Source organism: Mytilus galloprovincialis, chromosome 12, assembly GCF_965363235.1.
Source record: "Mytilus galloprovincialis chromosome 12, xbMytGall1.hap1.1, whole genome shotgun sequence".
Classification (NCBI taxonomy): Eukaryota; Metazoa; Mollusca; class Bivalvia; order Mytilida; family Mytilidae; genus Mytilus; species Mytilus galloprovincialis.
This window is the reverse complement of record NC_134849.1, coordinates 7,885,780-7,900,569: the sequence shown is the minus strand read 5'-3', so window position 1 is coordinate 7,900,569 and position 14,790 is coordinate 7,885,780. Positions and strand designations below refer to the sequence as shown.

The 14,790-nt window shown below is 32.7% G+C and overlaps 1 long non-coding RNA gene across 1 annotated transcript; it reads left to right on the top strand.

Annotated features, from left to right (window-relative positions):
- Nucleotides 1-1,041: 1,041 nt before the first annotated feature.
- On the top strand, nucleotides 1,042-13,272 carry LOC143054007 (uncharacterized). The gene is made up of 2 exons (XR_012971537.1): nucleotides 1,042-2,896; nucleotides 9,123-13,272. It is a non-coding gene; the product is annotated as an uncharacterized LOC143054007 (long non-coding RNA).
- The last annotated feature ends 1,518 nt before the right edge of the window (nucleotides 13,273-14,790 follow it).

The following is a 14,790-nucleotide window of genomic DNA, read 5'->3' as shown; positions in this document are numbered from 1 at the left end:
TAAAAGTAGAACATTTCATCTAATTATTAGGGAAAAATCATTAGTGTATGGTATTTTCTATTTTTTATTCCTGCAAAATAGAAAAATAAATAAGATGAAATTCAAGTTGTAGCTGTATTTTACGATAGATATTATGTACAAAACTAAAATTTCCAAAGGAAAACGTATATTTGAATAAGATAAAATACATTTTTAAATATTTCTCAAACATCCATAATAAGGGGAAGTTACTCTTCGTGATTTTAACAACAAACCAGCTAACCCTGCAAATCGGCCGTAATTGGTGACTTGACTGGCGGCCTGTTTTGAGAAGTTTCACTGAAACTCCGTTACGGGGACGAATCAACTTCGGGCCGATATTATATGGGACGAGATTGACACCTTGACGTAAACGCACTGAGCCAGTGGCATACGTCATCATTACGCTGGATAAACAAAATGGAGAATCCAAACGCAAATGTTTTCAGATAAATATTTTGATTTAACAAATGATAATTATAATAATTATAAAATACAATTTGTTGAGGCAATAATTATAAAACATTTAGGATTTAAATCTGAGAAAAACATCAGAAAGTTTTGGTAGACAATTACTGTAATGTGATGAAATGTTGTCAGGTTCATAACTAGCTGCGGAACCGTAGCTCTTAGGTCCTTAAGCTATTTTTTGACTATTTGCGGACCTAAGACGGTTCCGCAGCTAGTTCATAACAGACATAAATCATGTACAAATAGTAACTGGCTGCAGGTTAATCACTTAAAAAATGCACTACTTTATAATGTAGAAATTTAATTTGTTATACAAACTTGGTGATAACTATAAGTCGCCAGTTTTATCTTCAAGGGATAAAAAAGGGGGGTCTTAATTTGAGTTTAGGCTTCCAATGTAAGATACAATACATATGCATAATCAATAATGTTTCTATTGAATTTATTGCTTCATAACTTCTTGAACAAGTGATTCTTTGTGGATATTTTTGTACTTTTAGGGGATTAAATATCAGAGGCGGATTTAGGGGGGGGGGGGCCAGGGGGCCCGGGGCCCCCCCCCTTTTTGGGAAAAAATTTGGTTGCTTATATAGGGAATCATTGAAGCGTGACTGGAGCGGGCCCCCTCTTAGGTCAGTCAGTGGGCCCCCACTTATGAAAATTTCTGGATCCGCCACTGAATATGACATGTATGAGCTGCCAGCAATGATATGAAACAGATTTTATGCAGACTCCATTTATTCAGCAATTCTAGTTGGAAGTACGGAGACAGCAAGTTTTAAATTACAGAAAGGAAGAGAAGTTTATATCTGACACATAATTTATATATTAGTTAATCAGTTTGTGAGTGAGGTTTAAGCTGACCTTAGTCACTGTTTTTATTCTTATGCAAACCATGCAGGCCATTTTTTTTCATGGATAGGATGTTAAGAATTTTATTTAAAATATGATCAGATCAATCATATGATCAAAGCACTCACTATACTTTGTGATTCTTAGAAGTAGTGATAAACCTTGGGCTTAAATGGAAGATCAATTTATCAGTTACAATGCATGGGGTTTTGATTCCATTTCATGCTATCTTATTATTGCTGAATATGTCTTAATAAGGCTGAAGATTGGCTGAATTTGTCTGAATAGTTCTTAATATGGTGGAATATTTCTGAATTCATATGAATATTTCTGAATTCATATGAATATTTCTGAATTCATATGAATATTAATTAATATTTCTTGATATGTCTGAATATTTCTCAATATGTCTGAATATTTCTTAATATGTCTGAATATTTCTTAGTATGGCTGAATATTGTAAGAATATTGGCTGAAGATTTCTGAATATTGCTGAATATGTCTTAAAAATTGGCTGAATATTTCTTAAATACAGCATCATTTAAACCATAAATTTTCTGAATATTTCTTAGTTTCTGAATATTTCTGTTTCTGAATACTGGCTGAATAGTCCGAAATTCAGTCAATATTCAGAAATAGACACAAATACAACATTCAGACATATTCAGACGACTATTCAGATATAATTCAGAAATAATTAAGACAATATTCAGCCGCCAATTTTCCATGAGGGATTATAAAACACTTTGAATTATATAAATCACACTTATTTTGGTCATTTTATATGATAAAATATATTTACTTTATGATAAATATAAAAAAGAAGATGTGGTATAATTGTCAATGAGACAACTCTTCACAAGAGACCAAAATGACACAGAAATTAACAATTATAGGTAACCCTATGGCATTCAACAATGAGCAAACCCCATACCGCATAGTCAGCTGTAAAAGGCCCCGAAATGACTCTGTAAAACAATTCCAGCAAAAAAACTAATGGCCTTATTTATAAAAAAAATGAATGAAAAACAAGTATATACATGTATGTAACACATAAACAAACAACAACCACTGAATTACAGGCTCCTAAAACCTATATTTATTTACAATTACAATTATGTGGTTAATTTATAGAGCAGTTCTGATAAGTTTTCAGTCAGACACTACATGCAATACCAAAGTCCATAAATCTCATGAAATCTCATAAAGTCATAGATTTTATCAACTTTATTCTTAAAAGCCTATAAGATTCATTTCCAGTTAGATATATTGTGCACAGCAATATGCTTACAGCGATATGTTTAAAGTTTAAAATAATACTAAAAAAATTACAAGTAACAAATAAAAGACAATAAACATGATAAATACTGGCAACTGAAGTTAAAAAAAAACTTAATGCCCATTTTTCTTTTCTTTTCAGAGTACCAAAATTTATATAATATTATATATATTTACAACCAAGACATCAGCAAGTTTGGACATCTTCAATTAATTTATAGAATACATCTTATCTAGATTATATCTAGTTTAACAGTGTTAAAGGACTCATAATTTTGTAAGTATAAAAAGATGGTACTAAAATTAAAGACATCATATTTTTTTGGGCTGGTGAAGAACTACAAGAACTATAACTTCAGTCATATTTTCATAACCAGTATGTACTGTGGATTCATTTATTTTCATGGATTAAGCCAAAGGAAAACTTGCATGTTTGTGGATATTTAATTTACCTGGTTTTGTCAAATTCTGTGTACAAGTCTATATAAAATATAAAAAAAAGAAGATGTGGTATGATTGCCAATGAGACAACTCTCCACAAGAGACCAAAATGACACCTGTAGATATTAACAATGATAGGTAACGGTACAGCCTTCAACAATGAGCAAAGCCCATACTGATGACATTTATTGAACATTTAATTTGTGGTTCACTTGTACCCACAAAATTCATGAAAAAAAGGTATCCAACAAATAATATAATGATAATCCACAATAGTTGTAACAACTCATTTTATTGACATATTAAACTATCCATCAATTGACCACTTTTGACTTAATTATGATCCCTCACTAGAAAAGTTTGTCAATTATGTGTGCATTTACCAGATAGAGGTGAGCACTTGTAGTCCATCACTATCAAAGTTCATAGAGCATTTTTCATGATCGTCATTGAAATTACAATGTATGTGGTTTCTGTAGGTATAAAAAAACAGAAGATGTGGTATGATTGTCAATATAAAACAATTCCAACAAGAAAACATAACCTACCAGTATTCAAAAGTCCTTAATGTCAGGCAAGGCTGATTATCTTTAAAGAATTTAATTTGCTGAATAATTTGTGCAATGCAGCATACTATTTTATCCCCCCTCTCGCTCAACATGGGAAAGAAGTGACAATGCCCCTTAACACACAAATGAAGTTCACTAAAGCTGGTTTTTTTTTTATGGAAATGCAAAGAAAATGAAAGTTGTCTATATTAGTGTTTTACAGATGGCTATTAAATGAAACATACCCTTAATTAAAGGGGCACTAGCTGTCAAATTCATGGTCACCGATTTGACTCAAATTCTCATATTTGATTTATAACAATGTAAAACATTTATCCAAACTATCAGAAGTCTAAAATAAACAGTTTACAGAGCATGGGGTAGATAATATATAGGTTCATTTCATGTGTATTTTAGTCCAGACGCCATCTAATTAACTATCGATTTGACCTCAGATGACCATATAAGCGATGTAAACATAAATAAAGATATGAATAGATTAAACACGTGCTATTAGATTTTTCTAGGTCTGTTTGATTTTATTTTATAGATTAAAAATAGATGTTTCTCGTTGTTTTTAACCGTAAACGAATGTTTTTATGTGCATCAAATTAGTAATCAAATGATTTACCGTAGTTTTTCTTTCCTTTCATTGTTGACATTCTTTTTCTTTAAATAACCAGTACACGTACAATGCATGCGTTGTCAATCTCTAGCTAGGGGTTAAATTGAAGTTCACAAGAATACGGATTTAAAGAGGTTGAGTGAATAACTAATTATCAATGTTTCTTAGCGTAATTTGACAAAATTGAAACTTTTTGACTGCAAAAAGCGAATTGTTATTTCACTATTTCACTGTCATTATTGATTGAACAGAAAAAAATCAAACTTTAGATTTTTTATATATCTCGTAGCTAGTGCTCCTTTAAAGGCTTGCCAATCAGCTATCTACATGTGTTTATCCTATGATGGCGTTGGACTCTGACTTCTTTAAAACTTTTAAAAAAACTTTTACTGTGCATATTGCTACATTGTATGTGTTTCTTTATTCTACATTGGCTGGAGGTATAGGGGAAGGGTTGAGATCTCACAAAACATGTTTAACCTGGCCCTTTTTAGCCTGTCCCAAGTCAGGAGCCCTTGCCTGTGTTAGTCTTGTATGTTTTGCAATAGAGTTCATTTTATATGTTTTGCATTAGTTTAGTGTGACATCCATTAACGCTGAACTAGTACACAATTTTATTTAGGGGCCAGCTGAGAACCACCCCTGGGAGCCACATTTTCTCGCTGCATTGGAGACCGATTGGTGGTTTTCAGCTGTTATCTGCTCTTAGGTTGGGTTGTTTAATCCCTTTGACTTATTCTACATTTCCATTCTCAATTTTATATACTTGTATGTATTATTTTTCTGAAAAATTACTCATTTATAGAGCTGTTTTATTTAGTTTCAATAAACATGATAAAAGCATGGACTATAGTAAATTTTATGAAGTGACATAATTTTATTACATTTGAGATGAGTATTCAGATAAAGGGTTTATTTTGAAAAAATCATAAAAATATTTAGGGTCATGGCAAAAAACTGCTTAAACACGGCTGGTAATCTACACACGCAGAACATTTGGTTCTGCAATGAAAACCGTGAGAGGATTTTCCGGTTGTGCTTGAGTGGAGTAATTTTCACCGCTTCAAAAGGTATGTACATTTCTAAATCTCAATTTTTTTATTCAACTGATCAAAATATTGAAAATCAGAGAATGCTATGCTGTGGTAAATACTTTAACGAAGAGATACATGTATCATTTACTGTTGTACGTAGAGTTGAACTCCTACAAAATCAGTTGCCCCACGAGAAATTGTCTTAAAAAGTGACATTTCAATTTTGAAATGGTTCTATTGATAGACCTACAAGTTCAAATTAAGGTTTTTTTCGGGCAATGGGTATGAATGTTGTTTTTGGCGGCGTGTACGCTGTCCGGTGTTGATAGACGTCTTAATAATTCCAAAAAATACATTTTTTCATTAAGTCGTGCGTGAGGGGATCGGTTCTGATTGAGGACTTCGTGAATGCGTGAGGGGAAGAACAAACATTTTTTTTTAATCATTGGCTTTGTGACTTTTGTTGACTCAATAAATGTGATCAATGCTGATTAAAAGCACAGATTTATCCTAATACTTTAATAGATAAAAACTGATCACTGATTCAATGAAATCAAACTATTAACTCTACAAAAAGCCATGGAGATACAAGTTATCCCCGCCCTCGAAGCGAACTAAACCCTCTTTGAGTAGTCCTGTCGTCAAATATACGTCACAGAGATCACCACATATATTTAAGAAAAGTATATCGCCGATCAAAACTTCAACACCTATATATATTAGACGTTATCTGTTCACCCAAAATCACGAAATTTTCGAAACAAAAATGGCAGATCAACAGAATTTATTATTCACGAACACCGATGAAAGCCAAGATAATCTCGAGGAAGACCATAAGGAAGAGCATGTATTAGACAACGAAGAAGATATAGAAGAAGACATAGAAGACCACGTAGTAGACCACGATAAAGACCACATGGAAGACCTTGAGGAAGAATATAAAGTTTTTCAAAGTGCTCAAGTTAGATAAACTCTCAGACGTAGGGAAAAGGGAAAGATTTTTGATTTTTTTTTTTCATTAGTACAGAGTGAACGTTTTCCTTTTAAACAACATTGCATTCGACCTGTTTTGGACATTGTTGAGTAGTTTGAAAAGGACGAATCCAGACGAATAAGATACTCACCAACATCTCTCCAGTTTTTTTGGTTATCATTGACAACATTTTTTCTTTTTATTCTTCGTGAAACATATTATTAAACCTAGGTTCCCACAATTTATTTCATAATTCAATCTCATAAATTTTTCTCTAAGCACTGTTTTTTCATGAACAATGTTGCCTTATTTAGGTAAGTTTCAACGACTCATAGCTTGAATATAAAAATATGATTTGTCCTTCCCCTCACGCATTCACGATGTCCTCAATCAGAACCAATCCCCTCACGCATGACTTAATGAAAAAATGTAGTTTTTAGAATTATTCAGACGTCTATCAACACCGGACAGCGTACACGCCGCCAAAAACAACATTCATACCCTTTGCCCTAAAAAAAAACTAAATTTGAACTTGTTAGTCTGTAAATAAAACCATTTCAAAATTGAAATGTCACTTTTTAAGGCAATTTCTCGTGGGGCAACTGATTTTGTAGGAGTTCAACTCTACCGACAACGGTAAATGATACATGTATCTCTTCGTTAAAGTATTCACCACAGCATAGCATTCTCTGATTTTCAATATTTTGATCAGTTGAATAAGAAAATTGAGATTTAGAAATGTACATACCTTTTGAAGCGGTGAAAATTACCCCACTCAAGCACAACCGGAAAATCCTCTCACGGTTTTCATTGAAGAACCAAATGTTCTGCGTGTGTAGATTACCAGCCGTGTTAAAGTGGCTGAGAGAGGGGAGGGGAGATCTTAATCATAATCCATAGAATTTTTTAATGATTTGTCAAAATGAAATTTTTAGTATGCTTTTTGCAAGAATATAATAAAAAGTATGGGTCACAGGTTGTGCAAAATTGTCTGATTTTTGTCGAGCCTGCAACTTTTGTTGCAGAAAGCTCGACATAGGGATAGTGATCCGGCGGCGGCTACGGCGGCGGCGTTAGCTAACTTCTTAAAAGGTTTATATTTTAGAAGGTGAAAGACCTGGATGCTTCATACTTTGTATATAGATGCCTCATGTTACGAAGTTTCCGTCAGTCACAATGTCCAATGTCCTTGACCTCATTTTCATGGTTCAGTGACCACTTGAAAAAAAAGTTCAGAATTTTTGTAATGTTGAATTCTCTCTTATTATAAGTAATAGGATAACTATATTTGGTATATGCGTACCTTGCAAGGTCCTCATGCCCGTCAGACAGTTTTCACTTGACCTCGACCTCATTTCATGGATCAGTGAACAAGGTTAAGTTTTGGTGGTCAAGTCCATATCTCGGATACTATAAGCAATAGGGCTAGTATATTTGGTGTATGGAAGGACTGGAAGGTGTACATGTCCAACTGGCAGGTGTCATCTGACCTTGACCTCATTTTCATGGTTCAGTGGTTATAGTTAAGTTTTTGTGTTTTGGTCTGTTTTTCTCATACTTTATGCAATAGGTCTACTATATTTGTTGTATGGAATGATTGTAAGGTGTGCATGTCTAGTGGGCAGATGTCATGTGACCTTGACCTCATTTTCATGGTTCAGTGGTCAAAGTTAAGTTTTTAAGTTTTGGTCTTTTTATCTAATATTATATGCCAAAGGTCAGCTATATTTTGTGTATGGAAATATATTATGATCTATATGTCAGTCCCGCAGGTTTATTTGACCATGACCTCAATTGCACGGTTCATTGCACAGTGTTAAGTTTTTGTGTTTTGGTCTATTTTTCTTAAACTATAAGTAATAGGTCAACTATATTTGTTGTATGGAAGCTTTGTTAGCTGTACATGTCTGTCTGGCATGGTTCATCTGACCTTGACCTCGACCTCATTTTCATGGTTCATTGGTCTTTGTTTAGCTATCTTGGTTAATGTTAAGTTTATGTGACAGTTGTAATAAAGCTTTATACTTAGGACTTTCAACATAATATCAATGAGTAGTAAAGAAGGCGAGACATTTCAGTGTGTGCACTCTTGTGTATAGTCTGCAACTGAAACAGGGCAGTTATTGGGCCCCTATTATGAAAATTTCTGGACACACCACATGCACTAATATTGCATTCACCTTGTCCATTTATTCCAATAACAAAGTAATGTTTCTATACTGTAAATTCAGAAATTATTGTGTGCATTTATTATTGCGATTTTGTCATTTTAAACATAAATGCGATTTAAAGTTTTACGATTTTGAGAAAAATCCTGGTTAATTCATGTAAAATATTTCAAAATGCGAGTTTAAATTATTGTACTGTGTTTACAACTCTGTCGCATTTTTCGCAATAATAAAATTTATGATTTTACAGTATATAAATATATAACTACTTATAGGGAGGAGAACACTTTGATCTTTCATTATGATGGAAAGACAATCAAATTCTTAGCATGACAATGTCTGTGTTCAATTGTACCTTTGTTTTCCTAATTATACACCTGCTTTAAAAAGTTGGGTATACTGTTTTAACCTCTGTCCATGCAGTTCCATGAATATATTTCATCACATTTATTATTCAATTTAAGGAATTAAATCATAAGGATTTCTGAGATTTGGTTTCAGTGTTTATATATATATTAGTAAGCTATGTCCTGTATTGTGTTTTCAGATTCATCACTCAACAACTTCCTGTTTTCCAAACACTTACATCTTTTTACACCATTGTACACTATTAAAATTATCTATATTTGAGCTGGGATATCAGCAGTGAGGTAGTAGATCCCAGTTTTGCTTGTTAATTTTAATTTCATAATAACCAATTATATATTATTTCAGATTGATCAGGTTAGAGCAGGGACTTGAAAACATTAGTATAGAAAGTCCCTGGTTAGAGGTACAATGACACAAGCTCAGATATGTCACGCAGACCAAAACAACATGACAATATTTTCTATTCCTACAACGTCCTTGACCTTTAATGAAACATATCAGGTCATTTACCAAGTAGAATTAGGACATCCAGTTCATGGAGAAATTACAGCTTTAGGAGATATACAGTATGCAACAAAGCTAATTGATTTACCTCATAATTTAGAAAAAGAAATGGCTTCATCCATTATTTCTGCTAAACGAGGGAGGAAAAGAAAAATTGGTGACGATTTAAAATGTGACATCTGTGGAAAACAGTATGCTCGTTTGAAACAACTGACTACTCATAAAAAATACCATTCAGATAAAAGACCGTATGAATGTTCCGTTGTTGAATGTGATAAAAAGTTTAAACTTGCGAGTGATTTGTCAAGACACATGCGTATTCATACAAACTCACGGCCATACAAATGTAATTATTGTGATATGGCATTTACCCAGTGTAGTTCTCGAAACCACCACCATAGACTACACACTGGTGAAAAGCCGTATAAATGCAAAGAGTGTGGTGCTAGTTTCGTCCAATCAGGATCCCTGACAAATCACATGATCAAACATACCAACGAACGTAACTATAAATGTGAGGAGTGTTTAAGTACTTTCAAAAGTCGGAAGACACTTCTTAGACACAAGAAAATCCATAATCCAACAAGAGACTATCAATGTCAATTTTGTTGGAGGGAATATCGCCAGAAATATTATTTTAAGCAACACTCAAAGGTGTGTAAACTCAAGGACAATCATCAAGGTGAGAAATATGACCTTGAAAAAGTTAAAGTGGTTACTGAAAATGAGTTCGGAAAAATTGACACAGATAAGAATGAAGACATTCAAGAACCACCTTTGAATCAAGATTTAAATGATGAGGAAATGTTACAAGACAATCAAGATTTAAATGATGAGGAAAAGTTACAAGACAATCAAGATTTAAATGATGAGGAAATGTTACAAGACAATCAAGATTCCCTGAAGACACAAGATTCCTCAAAGACAAAAGATAAAAATGAAAAAACATCCAAAAATTTGTTGAAGCCATTTTTATGTTCTATATGTGGGAAACAATTCACCAGTAAAGGGAACTTAAAACATCACTTCATAACTCACAATTGTACAGGAGCGTTTCTATGTGAAGTCTGCGGTAAAAGATTCCATCATCAACCTTCTCTAGACAATCACGTTAGAATACAACACAAAGGGGAATCACCTTATCAGTGCTCTATTTGTAAAAAGATGTATACTTCTTCAGCTAGTTTGAATAATCATTTTAGAGTTCATTTTGATGATCGTCCATTTGCCTGTAAAATATGTAAGAAAAGCTTTAAAGTAAAGGGGGCGTTGATTAGACATATGAATATTCATGTCCAGGATTCTCCGTTAACAAATTGTGAATTTTGTGGTAAACCTTCCGTTGACAGAAGTGCAAAGATCACGCATTATAAACTTCATTTTAATCGTTTATTTCAAAAAGCTGAAGTGAAAAAAACTAATACTGAGAGTGACACTGACCAGATTCAGATCTTACATTCTATATTAAAAAATAACCGAGGTCTGATTAAACACTCAAAATCTGAAAATAACCCATGTAAGTTAACACTCAAAGAACAGTGGAATAAATGGCAAGAAAGTATGTTCAAAGAAATTGTTGAAGTTCTTGGTGCTGAGAAAAGGAAGTTTGATACACCAGTTAAATTGAAGGACATACCGAAAATAGGTATTATACAAAAAGATGTCTATATTGAAAAACAAATTATGAAAAGACCATCAAAGAAAATAAAAATAAACCACAAAAGAACTGAAGAAGTTGTCAGTGATGAAAAACACGCAGAGGGTAGTAACCATTCAGGTTGTCATGACAACAGTGCAATCAACGAATTTGAAAAGAAAACTAGCAATAATTCAGACATGTCAGAAAATAGTTTGATTGAAAAAAATGATTGTGTTATGAAAAAGGACTTATCTGAGAAAAGTTTGACAATGTATATTAAACAGGAAGCTAACAAAAATAAAACAGCATCAAGTGTAAACATAAATGAGTGTCCTTTGTCTGAAAATCTCAGCATTGAAAACAGAAGTAAGGGAGATAATCCACTAAAGTTTGAGATTTATGATTTTATTAAGAAGATAAATGAAACCACTTTACAAATAAAAGATGATAAAGCTGTGAATCCTATTCTTGAGTTCTCAAATAACATTTCAAAAAACTATTTTGAAACAAATGAAGAAAATTCATCTGAAAATTTGGAAACATTTATAATGGAAGATAACTCTTCTAAGTTGAAAGTTTCAGATATTGGTTCAAGAAAAGTGGATAGGTCCTTGGAGATGACAAATGATGGCACCCATAGTGATAATTTTACAAAAGATGTTTTATCAGTGGAACATAATTCAGACATGAATTTTAGTAATAGTATATTAGATTACTCTCCAATGGGTGAACATTCTTGTCATGCTTGTGTGGCAATTGAGGATAACAATACAGCCAAACAGGAGAAACAAGAAAACATGTACATGCTCTCATCTGTTACAGATCAACAAGGAAATGAAATAGAGGGTTCCAATAGAGACAACAAGAATACAGGTACCAGTCAGGGGAAAAAAGAAAACATGTACATGCTCTCATCTGTTACAGATCAACAAGGAAATGAGATAGATGCTACCAATAGAGACAACAAGAATGCATGTACCAGTCATGGGAATACATCAGAATTAATACAAAACGGTTTAAAAGTTATGAGAGTTAATTTAACAAAAATGGGGAAACACGGTGGCATAGCTAAGTCCTATTTCTGTTCAGAATGTGATAAAGGGTTTTACTTGAAACGAATGCTTGATAAACATGAAGCAAAGTGTCAAAAGGATGATGAAGAAAAAGAGAAACATCTCTGTCACATTTGTGATAAAGAATTTAGTTCTCTAAGTGGTAAAATGAGACATATTGAAACAGTTCATCCGTTTGATGGGGCCAAGAAATATGCATGTCAAATATGTGGGCAAAGATTCTCACAAAATAGCTCCAAAGTCCTTCACATGATTCGCATTCATCAGAATGAGAAACGATATAAGTGTTCCGTGTGTAAAATTCATTTCAATATATTAGCCGACCTAAAAAATCACCAGAAAAAACATACAAGTCGAATAAAGAAATTCGGCTGCCAATTGTGTGATGGGCTTTTCAATCGAAAGAGTGATTATGACTATCATGTTGGAAGAGTCCATCCAATGTCAAGGCCGTTTAGATGTGGGGGGTGCATGAAGGGGTTTAGAACAGCTAAGGAAGTTAGGAATCATGGACAAATTGATAGATGTAAAACTGCAACGCCAAAAATATTAAAATTAGTTGTTGTAGATGAAACTGATGATTCAATACCTGATGACAATTGATACTGACATTTAATAACACTTATTTTTAGAATTTCATACAAATTGTATAATAGTTTGGTAAAAAAAAGAAGTTATAATAATTTATAGAGTAGAAGGGGTACAGTTGTCATCCTGAATTCCTGCCAAAAAAAGACCCATTTCTAAAGTCCCTCAAAAAAAGGCCCAATCTCAATGTCCAGAAAAGCACCTTCTGTCCCTGTTGGAAATTTTCTCCAAAACAGCTTATTTCTAGAGTATTGTAGTAATAGTATCATTGTTCGATAAAAAAAATAAGAAATGAACTCTAAAACTTCGCAATGAATGGTACTAAATAATGTGAGAACATTTTTGTTTTGTTTTGGCTATATTCATTATGTGATTATTGCACATACGTCAAAAATCTTTAAGCATATTTCTGATTTTATATTTATTTGTTTAATATGTATACTCCACCCTGAAATTAAAAAAATGTTTAGAAAATATCAACTTTTTCAGTAAGAGTTTCTGATTTTTTTCACCTGATAGAAAGACTTATCAAAAGAAGATTTGAAGTATTTTTTTTTTCACATAGGCTTGTTATCATGCAGGGTTAAATAAAATACTTGCCAGTGGACTTTCAGTAAACACCAATCAATTATACAAATTACGGGGAATTATTTTTATCAACCCATCTTCTATTAAATAGATTTTATCACAACCTGTTGTATTTCTCTATTTCTTTGTTTATGATTGTTTTTGTTCCAAATTCCGCAATTGATAATTGTATATTCTCGTAGATTTTTCTGTTTTGCTTTAAACACATTTACAAGAACTTCTTTCTTCAATAGAATTTTGCCATTTAATCATATGTCTGTTACCATCTGCCATGTGTAGACTTGTTCATGTTATAACTTATATGTATAATGTACAGGTAACTAATTTTGGGGATAGAGTTATCTCCCTTAGTCATCAAGATTTTGTTTATCTATATCATCATGACATGTATATCAAGGATTTGTATAATAAGATTTTACTAAAAAAATCCTTGTCTATATTTATGAAATTATATTTTCTTCTCTTTTTGGATTTTATTGAATTATTCTTATATTGTGTTTAAAATTGAGAGTGGAAATGAGAATGTCTTTAAACATTTGTTAAAAGTTGGTTTAATCATTTACAAAGACAAAGATTTTGTTTTTTAATATTTCCTAATTTTGACAATTTTCTTTTCAATATAAAAAAAGAAGATGTGTTATGATTGCCAATGAGACCAAAATGACACAGAAATTAACAACTATAGGTCACCTTACGGCCTTCAACAATGAACAAAGGCCATACCGCATAGTCAGCTATAAAAGGCCCTCAAATGGCAATGTACAACAATTCAAAGGAGAAAACTTACAGCCTAATTTATGTTAACAAAAATGAACGAAAAACAAATATGTAACACATAAACAAATGACAACCACTGAATTACAGGCTACCTGTGGAGATCTTTGTAGAATGCTTCAGATAAACATGTTTAAACTGTAAAACATATTAAGCAAACAGAAAAAAATAGTTGGTGTATTTTGACTTCCCTACAAAACTTTGAGAATTTCAGGGATTGTTGAGAAAAATTACTGAATCCATGTACAAGTAAATATTTTAAGAAGCATAAGGGGAGATTTTTCGAACATTAAAAAGAAATTTAAACCCTGATAAACCAATACTAACACATGTTACTTCAGTGGTCTAGCTTCAGTTGTTTTTTCTTCTTTTTTTTGCCATGGTATTATCCCTTTATTTTTGACTCACGAGTTTGAGTGTCCCTTTGTTATCTTTAGTCTCTCTTGAACAAGTTGTATACATATCTGACAATGTACAGACTGGTACCTTGAACAAGTTGTTTACATATCTGACAATGTACAGACTGGTACCTTGAACAAGTTGTATACATATCTGACAATGTACAGACTGGTACCTTGAACAAGTTGTATACATATCTGACAATGTACAGACTGGTACCTTGAACAAGTTGTTTACATATCTGACAATGTACAGACTGGTACCTTGAACAAGTTGTATACATATCTGACAATGTACAGACTGGTACCTTGAACAAGTTGTTTACATATCTGACATTGTACAGACTGGTACCTTGCTTAGTAGTTAAGTTTCAAGGTCAGTGTGACCTGATTTTGGTACTTGACACATTTGATGATGTTTCTGCATATACAGTTTTGTCAAAAGTGTC